Genomic DNA, 12,627 nt, shown 5'->3' on the forward strand with positions numbered 1-12,627 from the left:
GATAGATAGATAGATAGATAGATAGCTAGCTAGCTAGATAGATAGATAGATAGATAGATAGATAGATAGATAGATAGATAGATAGATAGATAGATAGATAGATAGATAGATAGATAGATAGATAGATAGATAGATAGATAGATAGATAGATAGATAGATAGATAGATAGATAGATAGATAGATAGATAGATAGATAGATAGATAAGGGGGTGGATGGATTGATGGATGGACGGATGGACGGAGGGAGGAAGGGAGGGTGGGACGGACGGACAGACGGACGGATAGATAGATAGATAGACAGATAGATAGATAGATAGATAGATAGATAGATAGATAGATAGATAGATAGATAGATAGATAGATAGATAGATAGATAGATAGATAGATAGATAGACACAGGTTATTATCTGTTTCCTGAAGATCTTATGCCTGGAGCCAGGGAATGAGTATCAGCAGTGTACGACTGTTCAAAGACAGTATACATGAGGAAAACCTACCTAATTTTTGTGAGAATAACTACTATTTATTTTAAACTCGTAAACGTGGTAATCCCAAGAGATCATAAGAAATCTATACGTGTTAAATATTGGAGGATATTTAACTTGTGACTGAAAAGGACAAATTATCTTTCAAAGACTGATGACAACACTTCCAGACAGTTCACAAATGTTCATAGTCACTTATTTTAAATCATATGTTCAAATGGATCAGCTTCTCAGACTCGCCTGAAATAGGTTGCCACCGCTTTCTCAGAAGTAGCCAGCTTTTCTAGTCCATATTTCTTCGTTTGTACAGTAAGTGATCCATTTTGAAACTTTGAATGAAGGATCCAGAGAACCCTCTGAGTAAGAGAAAAGCGCTGGTCTCAAAAGAGATTTTTTGTTTTACTGTCAAAATAACTCAAGGTAAACGACTTTTCCTTTCACATCTTCTGGGCCACGTCTAGCAGCCCCCCCCCCCCCCCAAAAAAATAGAAGACAAAAGCTTTAGACAAAAAACAGGCATGAATAGAGATTACACATTATTCTGTCAAAGTAAAATATATTTGCATTAAAACATACACATCTTTTTTTATTACCTAGAGGTATTCATTTGATCATGAAATGTTTCTTCGAAGTGAAATAAATGTTGAGTCCTTTAAATATAAAAAGCAAAGCATACTTTTGAAACATTTTCAGACAGCAAAACATTTGGACAGGGAAAGAAACATAGAAATTAAGTTAAGTTTTAGATTTCGGCTAAATTCGGTTTTTTGTTTATTTCCTCGCTTCATTTATTAGTTCTTCGAGGTATTTAAAGCGCAAGCATTAAAAGTGCAGGGCAATTTGCAAATGAATGCAGTCGCAGTTGAGAAAATATAACTCATAGCTGAATGTGGGTTATTCAGACAAATGGGCGCTTTGTTGGCAGAGGGGAAGTAAAGTTCTGTGTTAATTTATTACAAACTGCAGCATTTCATCCTTGATGCCCAGGCAACAATGTTTTTCTTTATTTCATGTAATTTATAAGTGCTTCACATAGCACTTAATTGTCACGTCTAAGGCTTTCCCTTACCATGGGACCATCGTGCATATGTATTTACTGTGGGAATTTGTTTTTAATAAAACAGTTGCTGGGCATTTTTATTCCTTCCCTTTGTTACATTAAAACATTCTCTGCATAAGTAATGCATTTTTCCCAATTGAAAGGCAACCGAATACAGGCGGCACTTTATCTGCTTGCAGAAAATACTGAGTGGTTAAGTGGAGTCTAATAAAGCAGGGTGGTTTCATTGCCACTGTTGTGGGGCCCTCAGCTTTCTTTCAACAAGATGGACCCAGACAGAAATGGTAGGATTTTTTATTTTGCATCTACTAAGTTATTAGCCACAAATAATTAATCAAAAAATGCACTGCTCATAATTAGGAGTGTTTTCCTACATAGCCATCGCCCGGTGTTTTTTTGCATTTAGAGTGTACTACAATTTACAGTTTAAAAGATAGTCATTGCCACCCTTATGATTAATATTGTGTTCAGTATTTCATATTTTCATTATTTTTAATGTTACGTATAACTTTCATTACTAGTACAGTTGTTGTTGCCTTTCCTATTAGTTTATTTGAAAATATTATTATTACGAGTAATAGTTACAGCCTGGTGAAACTGATGTTATTGTGTCATGACATAACTTACTTTCCTGTTTATAGGAGGTGATGGTATCGGAGATGAACAATAATGATACAATTGCACATTTCACAGATCTTCGACGACAAAAAATAAATCCGTTATATGACTGTTATTTCATTAAAAGGGAACGCACCTTTAATATCCGGAGGATTAAAGGCAGAACAAACACCTGACTTAAAGGAGAGAAGGTGAAGAATATCATGGAGAAAAATATTGACCAGCCCGATATTTTGACCAGAACATCTACTACCAGACTATCGTGAAGATAAGTATAGATGAGAATAGGTTTAGTACTTTTAAATCCAGAAAGATGTCACTTGAATAGGTAGGCACAAAATTCTGACAGGTCAATATTTTATTTTTTGCCTTTGATATTCTAACATAAACCTATTTTTCTGAAAGAAACATACTTTTTTTTCTTAACTAAGCAGTAGCAGCTGCTACAGGATGAGGGTGGTGAAGCGGGATTAATTAATAAATAAATAAAACAGTTACCTCCCCCCATTCGTCCTCTTCCTTCTTCCTCTGCAGTCCGGCTGGCATCAGGAAGCACCCGGCACACAGGTTCCCCTGAGCCAATCACAATGCTGCAATGCAGAGTTGTGATTGGTCTGAGTGCCGTAGATAGGCGCTGAGACTTGAACAGGGAGCCTGTACATGTTCCCCACCAGGCTGTTTAATGCAGCCTGGCAGGAACATGTAAAGTGCACATGAACAGTTTGGTTGGCCCAAGAGGACCGGCCAAACAATTCATGGGCACTTGGGGAGTGCAAACCACTCCTTCCCTGCTCTGGCCAGCCCCGCCCCACCCCACACTGCACACAGGCCACTGACTGCATGCAATCGGAAAAATAAAATGACAATAATGATCCGTTATTGTCATTTTATTTTTCCTTTTTGCGCAGTGTGGCAATGCCCCTAACGGAGGAGCCGCCACTGTATCTAAGTAGATGTCAATGGTCCTAGCCAGGAGCTATCAGCCATCACTGGACAATTAAATAGTTCATTTTACTCGGTAATGATCTGTGGAAATAGTGCTAAGATTATTCCTAGTCCACTAGGCCATGTGTTTCAGTTCAAAACCTAGGGCCTGATTTAGATCTTAGTGGACGGGTTACTCCGGCACAACGGTGACGGATATCCCGTCTGCTGAAATATGAATTATTTCTGCAGACGGGATATCCATCTTTGTTGTGATGAAGTAACACGTCCGCCGAGATCTAAATCAGGCCCCTGGTCCTTATAGTTCCCTTCAGCCTCATGATAAAAATGAATGCCCATAAGTTCACCACAAGGTGTCAAGAGGTCCAACCAGAGGGTACATCTTGGTCCAACTTGGAACCAAACCATATGGAATGTGCTGTATGTAGGAAACAACACCCATCACACCAGAATTCCTTCCAAGTATATATGGGTCACTGAGAGCATATTCTCAGAGACAGAGGACCATTCATCCTCGGGGTACCCTACACTTATCTTAGGTCTGTGGGATAATGTTGATTAAGGACCTTAACCAATTGAGAGCCGAAATTGACTATTTCATCAATAAATGTGTTGCAAATTCTACCAAAAGTGGAATTTATTAGCACTTTCTGGAAAGTAGCTGTCCATTTGTTGGACCTGGCATCCTTGGCGTGGTTTCCCCTGACTTTTTGCCTCTACCTCCTGTATTTTTGACACTGTGCTGGAATTCATTTTTGCTGGTTTAGATGTTTTGGGTACTTTGCCACTGTTGATCAGTGCCAAAGTGCAAGTGCTCCCTGGTTAAATTATTATTCTGATTGGTCATCCATGATTTGCATATTTGTTTTACCAGTAGGTCCGTAGTAAAGTGCACTGAGTGTACCAGGGCTGGTGATTCGAATGCTACTAATGGGCCTGAAGCACTGATTGTGCAACCCACATGAGTAGCCCTAAAATGGTGTCTCAGGCCTGCCACTGCAGTGCCTGTGCGTAGTTTGTTAACTGCCATGTTGTCCTGGCCAGTGTACACACTTGCCAGGCCTGGCCCTTCCCTTTTCCTACACACTGGACACCCCTATGATAGGCCCAAGGTACCCCTGGGCAGGGTGCAGTGTGTGTGAAAGGTAGGACATGTTCTAGTGTGGGTAACATGTCCTGATAGTGAAACACTGCCAATTTCGTTTTCACTATTGAAAGGCTATCCTGCCCATAGGATAACATGGGTAATGCTTTGTAACATGTTTACCTGCATATCTTCCCATAGCGGCAAGATAGATATATGGAATCTGGTATCCCTGAACTCAGAATTTAATAACACATATTTTAGTGAAGATGGTTTTTAAATTCTAAGATTGAAAATAGCACTTTTAGAAAGTGGCTATTTTCTTGTTCAGCCTTTCTGTGTGCCTCTACCTGTTTGTGGATTGACTGTCTGATTTGTGAGTGACAGGGAATGGGGTGGCTCCAGGAGGCTGGGTAATTCAACACTAGGCTGAATAGACCTATCTGCATGTAGAGTGGTGGGAGGAGTAGCACCTGGGTCTGAATAGGGCTGTGCCTGCCTTCCACAGTGCTGGCTCCACCTCTTGTGGCGCGTCTGATGGCCCTGGCCCACACTCACAAAGGAAGAAGATGTACACTGGCAGAGTGCACCTAGAACTGGTTTGGACTGGGTCCAAGACCCCTCACACATGAAGAACAAAGACTTTTGGGGTTTAAAAGTAGAGCTGAGACCCCTGTAAAATTAGATTAGGAAAAACTTTGTGATCAAGAACGAATCCCTGCCAAAGAAGAAAAGCCAGGAAGACTGAGGAAAAGTGTTGCCATTGCTGAGTGTCTGGGATCTGACCTGCAATTGCTGTGATTGCTGAGGAAGAGGACCAAGGGACTGTCTGCTGTGTGCTGTGTCCCCCTTGCTTGAAGAGGATCTGTGCTGTGTGCTTTGTCCCCCTCTGAAGCCTACCTATCTCCAAGGGCCTGAGAAGAGCTGGCCTCCTGTTGGAAACTCAGGGATACAAAATATTTCAGAAAACATCATTTAAGCTGCTGTGTGCGTGTCTCTGCGCACAGTCTGTGCCCTTCGTGAAGACTGCTTGTCCGATCTGTGATTGGCCCCTCAGATTGCCTCTGAGACTCGGTGTGCATGTCGGCACATAGCTGGGGCTTGTCATGAGGTCTGCTTCGCCTCAAGTGTGATCTGCCCCAAAATCGTGCCTTCAACGTTGTGTGCAAACCAGCGCACAGCTGAAGACCTGCGGGGAGTCTGCTTTGCCCCCGAGTGCTGTGTCTTTTTTGCCACCAGGCCGAGTCCATTATCCGAGCTGCGATCGGGGAGTTGCTGCATCTTGCCACCGCTGCTGGCCCGTGAGCCAGCCAGTCCTGCACGTTAATTTCACCGCTGCCAGCCCGGGAGAGTGAGCGCGCTTTGTGTGCTGCCCGGAGGCTTTGTGTCGATTTCACCGCGCGGAAGGAGGAGCCGCGCTGGAAGAAGACAACCTACGGAGCATTGCCCTGGTAACCAGGAGGCTTGTCCCGGCAGAGCCTCGTCAAGGGAAGTGCAGCATCGCCAAGGAGAGAGCTGCATCGCCAGAGACCGGCGTGGACTGCAAAGTCTCCCCTTTGCAACACAAAGGTAACCGGCTCCGATCTGTGACCGAGGCCGGCGCAGTGGGGTTTAATGCATTGCTGGCGGCCTGCCTAAAAAACGTTCAAATCTGCTGGTGACTGGCATGTGCCTGTGACTTGACAAGGGGGGGTGAATTCAAGTGTAACACGGCCCGTGCTACAGCGAAGGCGATCTTTGAGGACAAGCGTCCTTTTGGTGAATTCAAGTGTAACCCGTCCCGTACTACAGCGAAGGCAACATTACAGGACAAGCGTCCTTTCGGTTTTACGTCCACCACGGGGGCAACATAAAGGACAGCGTCCTTTTGATTTTTCAAAGGTGCAGGCGCTAGCAAAGGGATCAGCGCCACTGTCTGGGGATAACCAAGTGGGATAATCTCTGCACCTGTTTTCCTTTAGGAATTGAACTGATGAGCCACGTCTTTTCGGGCTAAAAGAATCATCAAAGAACATTGCTAAAGTGAACATTTTTTTCCACAGAAACATTGCTAGAGAGAGATTAATTGTGTTTGTGATTTTTATGTAGTTTTGATCTGCCTAACGTATATAAAGATAACTTTATTTTTATAAGCAACTTGAGTAGCGTCCATTTGTGGTGTTTCACTATATTACTGTGAGTGTTGGTACAAATACTTTACGCATTGGCTTGGGTATAAGCCTGTCTGCTCATGCCAAGCTACCAAGTGGGTGAGCAGGCATTATCAACAGTGTGTTTCCCCCTTACCCTGACTAGAAGTAAGGGTCCCTTTTTGGACAAAGGTACTTACCTCTGCCAATTTGAGACCCCCAGATTTAACACCACTGAAAACCAGAGAGATGCCCCTATTGTTGATTTTATACAATTTCTGTCTTGATAAACTATTTGGAATCTTGACAAGTTGCATTAAAATGTAACCCATTGTACAACTCCATATTTCTCCACTCCTTCAAATTTTTGGTTTCATGGAGATCAAAACTGCAAAAACTGAAGTTGTGTTCTATTGTCAAAAAGTGACTTGCCAGAAGGTATTCACATGAGAAAGCGATGCACTCGGACAGATGTAGTTACATTACACATCTCATGAGACACTCAAGGAAGAGAGCACTCCAGGATAGAATCTCCACCCATGCGCACAACAGCAAAGAACTTTTTGGCATCATCAAAGAGTTTGCCCAACCCAACAGCGAGACTACAGACATCCCACCCTCACAGGACCTCTGCGACAGACTTAGCACCTCCTTCCACTTCAAAATCAAGACCCTGTATGACAACTTTGACGACCACAACGTCCACTTGGAACCCTCTCCCACTGTTCCCAAACACACGCATCCGACCCTGGAAAGTTGGACTGTCCTCAGCATTGAAAACACCCTAAAGATTATGAAGACCACCCACTCCGGGCCCCACAGACCCCTGCATCCACCACATCTACCACAGTGCAGCAGACATCATGGCCCCCAAGCTTCATTGAATCATTAACCGCTCCATCGAGACCACCTCCTTCCTTGACGTCTGGAAACACACCGAAATCAAGCCTCTCCTGAAAAAACCCTCGGCAGACCCCACTGACCCCAAAAACTTCAGACCGATCTCCTTAGTCCCGTACCCGGTGAAAGTCTTGTAAAAAGCCGTCAACAACCAACTCGCTGCCTTCATGAAAGATAGCAACATCCTTGATTCCTCCCAATCAGGCTTTAGGAAGAGCGATAGCACCGAAACCGCCCTGCTTCCTGCGACAGACGACATCCGCTTCCTCCTCAACAGATTAGAGACTGTGGCCCTCATCCTCTTAGAACTCTCCATGGCCTTTGATACAGTCTCTCACCGCACCCTAGCCCGCAGACTCCCAAAGCCGTAATCCAGAACAAGTCCCTTGACTGGATCTGCTCCTGCCTCTCCGACAGAACACAACGGGTAAGACTCCCTCCTTTCCTCTGGAAACCCACATCTCACAAACTGCGGAGTCCCCCAAGGCTCCTCCATCAGCCCGACCCTGTCCAACATCTACATGGCCCGCTCGCCTCCATCCTCAGACCTCACAGACTCAACATTGTATCATACGCAGATGACACCCAACTCATCCTCTCCCTGTCCAGTGAACCCAACCTCGCCAAACATAATTTTCAAGACAGTATGGAAGCAGCGGCCAGATGGATGAAGAGCAGCTGCCTACAACTCAGCACAAAACACACAAGATGATGGACGGAATGTTGCACATTGGCAAAACATTCACCCCCAGTCACAGATCTGGGTTTAATCCATCTTTATTTTTCTCACCACGCCACCCCAGTTCAGACATGGCCATATGCAAATCAGTTTTGACCCTATGCCTCATGGGAACAGTCCAGCCCGAATTGCCAAGCTATGTCTTCCCTGGACCGGAATCAAGCATCCTAGGACCGGTTTCGGGGTTTCACCCCTCTTCAGCCAGGATAGCTTGACTCCAGTGGCGTCGTGAGTACTGGGGTGAATGTATGACATTGTTCTGCATTCTGTCCATCAACTGTTGTTTTTGCATTTGTCATCCCGAGTGGGAAGGGTATGCCCAGACGTGGGTCCCGTGCTCTCCGTGCCACTGAAATCAAGCTATCCTGGCTGAAGAGAGGTGAAACCCCGAAACCGGTCCTAGGATGCTTGTTTCCAGTCCAGGGTGGATATGGCTTGGCAGTTCGGGCTGGACTGTTCCCATGAGGCACAGGGTCAAGACTGATTTGCATATGGCTGGGTTCAAACGGGAACGGCATGGTGAGCAAACAAACGATGGATTTACGCCCAGATCTCTGTACTGGGGTGAATGTATGACATTGTTCTGCATTCTGTCCATCAACTGTTGTTTTTGCATTTGTCACCCCGAGTGGGAAGGGTATGCCCAGACGTGGGTCCCGTGCTCTCCATGCCACTGGAATCAAGCTATCCTGGCTGAAGAGAGGTGAAACCCCGAAACCGGTCCTAGGATGCTTGTTTCCAGTCCAGGGTGGATATGGCTTGGCAGTTCGGGCTGGACTGTTCCCATGAGGCACAGGGTCAAGACTGATTTGCATATGGCTGGGTTCAAACGGGAACGGCATGGTGAACAAAAAAACGATGGATTTACGCCCAGATCTCTGTACTGGGGTGAATGTATGACATTGTTCTGCATTCTGTCCATCAACTGTTGTTTTTGCATTTGTCACCCCGAGTGGGAAGGGTATGCCCAGACGTGGGTCCCGTGCTCTCCATGCCACTGGAATCAAGCTATCCTGGCTGAAGAGGGGTGAAACCCAGAAACCGGTCCTAGGATGCTTGTTTCCAGTCCAGGGAGGACCTGGCTTGGCAGTTCGGGCTGGACTGTTTCCATGAGGCACAGGGTCAAGACTGATTTGCATATGGCTGGGTTCAAACTGGAACGGCATGGTGAGCAAAAAAACAATGGATTTAGGCCCAGATCTCTGTACTGGGGTGAATGTATGACATTGTTCTGCATTCTGTCCATCAACTCTTGTTTTTACATTTGTCACCCCGAGTGGGAAGGGTATGCCCAGACGTGGGTCCCGTGCTCTCCATGCCACTGGAATCAAGCTATCCTGGCTGAAGAGGGGTGAAACCCAGAAACCGGTCCTAGGATGCTTGTTTCCAGTCCAGGGAGGACCTGGCTTGGCAGTTCGGGCTGGACTGTTCCCATGAGACACAGGGTCAAGACTGATTTGCATATGGCTGGGTTCAAACTGGAAAGGCATGGTGAGCAAAAAAGCGATGGATTTAGGCCCAGATCTCTGTACTGGGATGAATGTATGACATTGTTCTGCATTCTGTCCATCAACTGTTGCTTTTGCATTTGTCACCCAGAGTGGGAAGGGTATGCCCAGATGTGGGTCCCGTGCTCTCCATGCCACTGGAATCAAGCTATCCTGGCTGAAGAGGGGTGAATCCCCGAAACCGGTCCTAGGATGCTTGTTTCCAATCCAGGGAGGACCTGGCTTGGCAGTTCGGGCTGGACTGTTCCCATGAGGCACAGGGTCAAGACTGATTTGCATATGGCTGGGTTAAAACTGGAACGGCATGGTGAGCAAAAAAACGATGGATTTAGGCCCAGATCTCTGTACTGGGGTGAATGTATGTCATGGTTCTGCATTCTGTCCATCAACTGTTGTTTTTAGAACTCAACACAGACAAAATGGAGGTGCTCATCATGAGGCCACACCCCGACGCCTGGACGGACACCTGGTGGCCTCCTGCGCTCTCTCCCCCATGGACCACGTATGCAACCTCGGAATCATCCTGGACTCCGAAGTCAAAATGGACTGCCAGATCAACGCTTTCACCTCTTCCTGCTACCACACCTTCTGCCTACTCCGGACCCTCAACTGGATTCCCCTCGAACACAGGCAAACCATCACCCACACCCTAATCAGCAGCAATCTAGACTACGGCAACGCACTCTACACCGGGATCAAAAAGAACCTCCACCCGCAAACTACCGAACATCTAGAACGCCGCCACCAGACTAGGACTCAACTTCCCACACCACTGCCACATCAACCAACACCTACAGACTCTACACTGGCTCCCCATCGAGAAGAGAATCACCTTCAAGCTTCTGACCCATGCCCACAAAACCCTCCACAACACCGGACCCACCTACATGAACCACCACCTCACGTTCCAACTACCCCAAAGATCCCTCAGGTTGGCCCAGCTCTCCCTTGCGATGGTGCCACGCATAAAGAAGTCCAGATCAGGAGGACGCTTCTTCTCCCTCCTCGCTGCCAAGGCATGGTACTCCCTCCAACTCCACCTCCGGCAGACTCCATCACTTCCCAAGTTCCTGAAGGACCTCAAGACCTGGCTCTTCGAAGGAACACAGTAATCTTCCGGGAGCTGCGTGACCCCACCTCCCCTCAACACCTTGAGACCCCTTTGAGTGAGTAGCTGCGCTCTATAAACCCTGATTGATTTATTGATGAAAAGGAGTCATCTCTTAAAATCCAAGTTGGCCAGATTTAAATTGGCCCATCACATTCCACATCCATTAATGAGCTTCAAGTGTCAGTGATATGTACAACAATTGAAAATGGAACAGAACATCTGGAACTGAAACAAAGTGACTACCAAATAATAACACCCTACAATCTCAATCCCTTTTAATGAGACATATATCCTCAATGACTGCTGATCATAGTAAGTCAGAGATTAGTGTTGATGTCTAATCAGCTCATGTTTCTGACAAAAGGCGAAAGCAGGACAACAGAAACTTGCTTGTCAATTATTAAAATGCAGCATTCTTTAGATTTTGATGACTGCCTCCGTGTCATTCACCATTTGATATTCTTGATGCATTTTATTTTATTATTTAATATTTGAGCAATGGTCAACCAAAGAATAATGTTCAGATTAAACAAAACCCAATACTCAATTCAACCAAAGGCATTCAATTAAATAAAGGCAAATCACATGAGATAAAGGGTGTACAGCACAGAGATCCAGTTAAGGATGAACAGAGGTTACTAGGAAGAATTAGGAAGGCAGAAAGCAGATTTACAGCAAGACTGAGAGATTAGTTTGATAACTAGAGGTGCAAAAGAACCAGTGAAGACTTTATCAATGAATTAATTTCCCAAGAATAGACATGTGATTTTTAATTTTAAAATGAATTCAGCTATGTGGTTTTAATTTGTGACTGTATTTAAGACACCAACCGCTTGTTTGGGCTCTGTCACAAACGAATAGTAGAGTCTTTTTATGAGAATACACCACATTACTCTCAGCATACTGGATATCCACATATAGCACTAGAATCATATTCATATGGGCTTACATTGATCAGTATTAAGAGATGCAAATGGTAACAATTTGTTGTCTGTTGCCAGGTAATGTGAGACCATATCAGGGCGTTTCAGAGGTATGGTCTCTTTTACTACAAAAGTCACTTCTTTCCTCAGGTCTGCTTGACCAAGCACTGATGCTTAGAGTATCCTGTTCTTGGCTTTGATGGCTGTTCTTTAATGAAATAACCCTTTTTGTAGAATGTGTGTTTTGCTCTTCTCAGCCTCTACTTTGGGAAGTTGGGAATTATCCCCTCCAACCAAAATTTGGAATAAATAGTTTCTCTGCAGTTTTCAAGCTTCCTTTCACAAATGCTGATATTTCTCACGTCACTCCTTCCATTTCTGCTTTTCATTACTTATTCACATCCCTACAGAAACTTTCCAGTAGAGCAAATGGCAAGCCATGGGCATCTCAACCTGAAATGTTGGGGTCTGTTCTGGGGGCAACTTTTGCTTGGTCAAATTATTTGTTAGCAAATGGGTGGGTATGGTGAGAACATTTGTGATGAGGGTCAGAAGGTGTGAGTAACCCAACTGAGTATGTGGGAATGGGATGTGTTATGCCAGCCGTTCAACCATCTGTTGCATCAGTGTGGCTGTGCTCCCTGAAACTGTGCTAGATAGGGTGTAGGATCTGGTCATCATTCTGAATGGCAGTTAGCATATTATCAACATCAGCAAAGTTTATCACGTCTTGGTTCATATTGCTCATGCAAGATACTAATCTTGAGCTTCTCTTTTTGCAAGGACAAACCATCGACTACCATCTATGGTACCATTGTTGATCCTGTTGAAACAATGTCGATCCACCCCTTCCTAATTCTCATGTGGCTAATGCCAAAATGTATACCAGGGCAAGCAAAACGTGTGAGCAGGAGAACAGGAGAGGTAAAAAGGTAGAAAGAACATGCTACTTGTACTATTTGGTTCACACCCATTTGTTGCTATCCATCCACAGTCTGATTACATCCTATAGGCTAGATCTAATGGATTTGGCAGAAGAGTACTACTTTAGAAAAGGCAATAGGTTAAATAGCAAGCATTACTTCAGAAAAAATCAGTCTACATTTACATTATTGACCTTGAAAT

This window comes from Triturus cristatus, chromosome 12 (genome assembly GCF_964204655.1).
Source record: "Triturus cristatus chromosome 12, aTriCri1.1, whole genome shotgun sequence".
Lineage (NCBI taxonomy): Eukaryota > Metazoa > Chordata > Amphibia > Caudata > Salamandridae > Triturus > Triturus cristatus.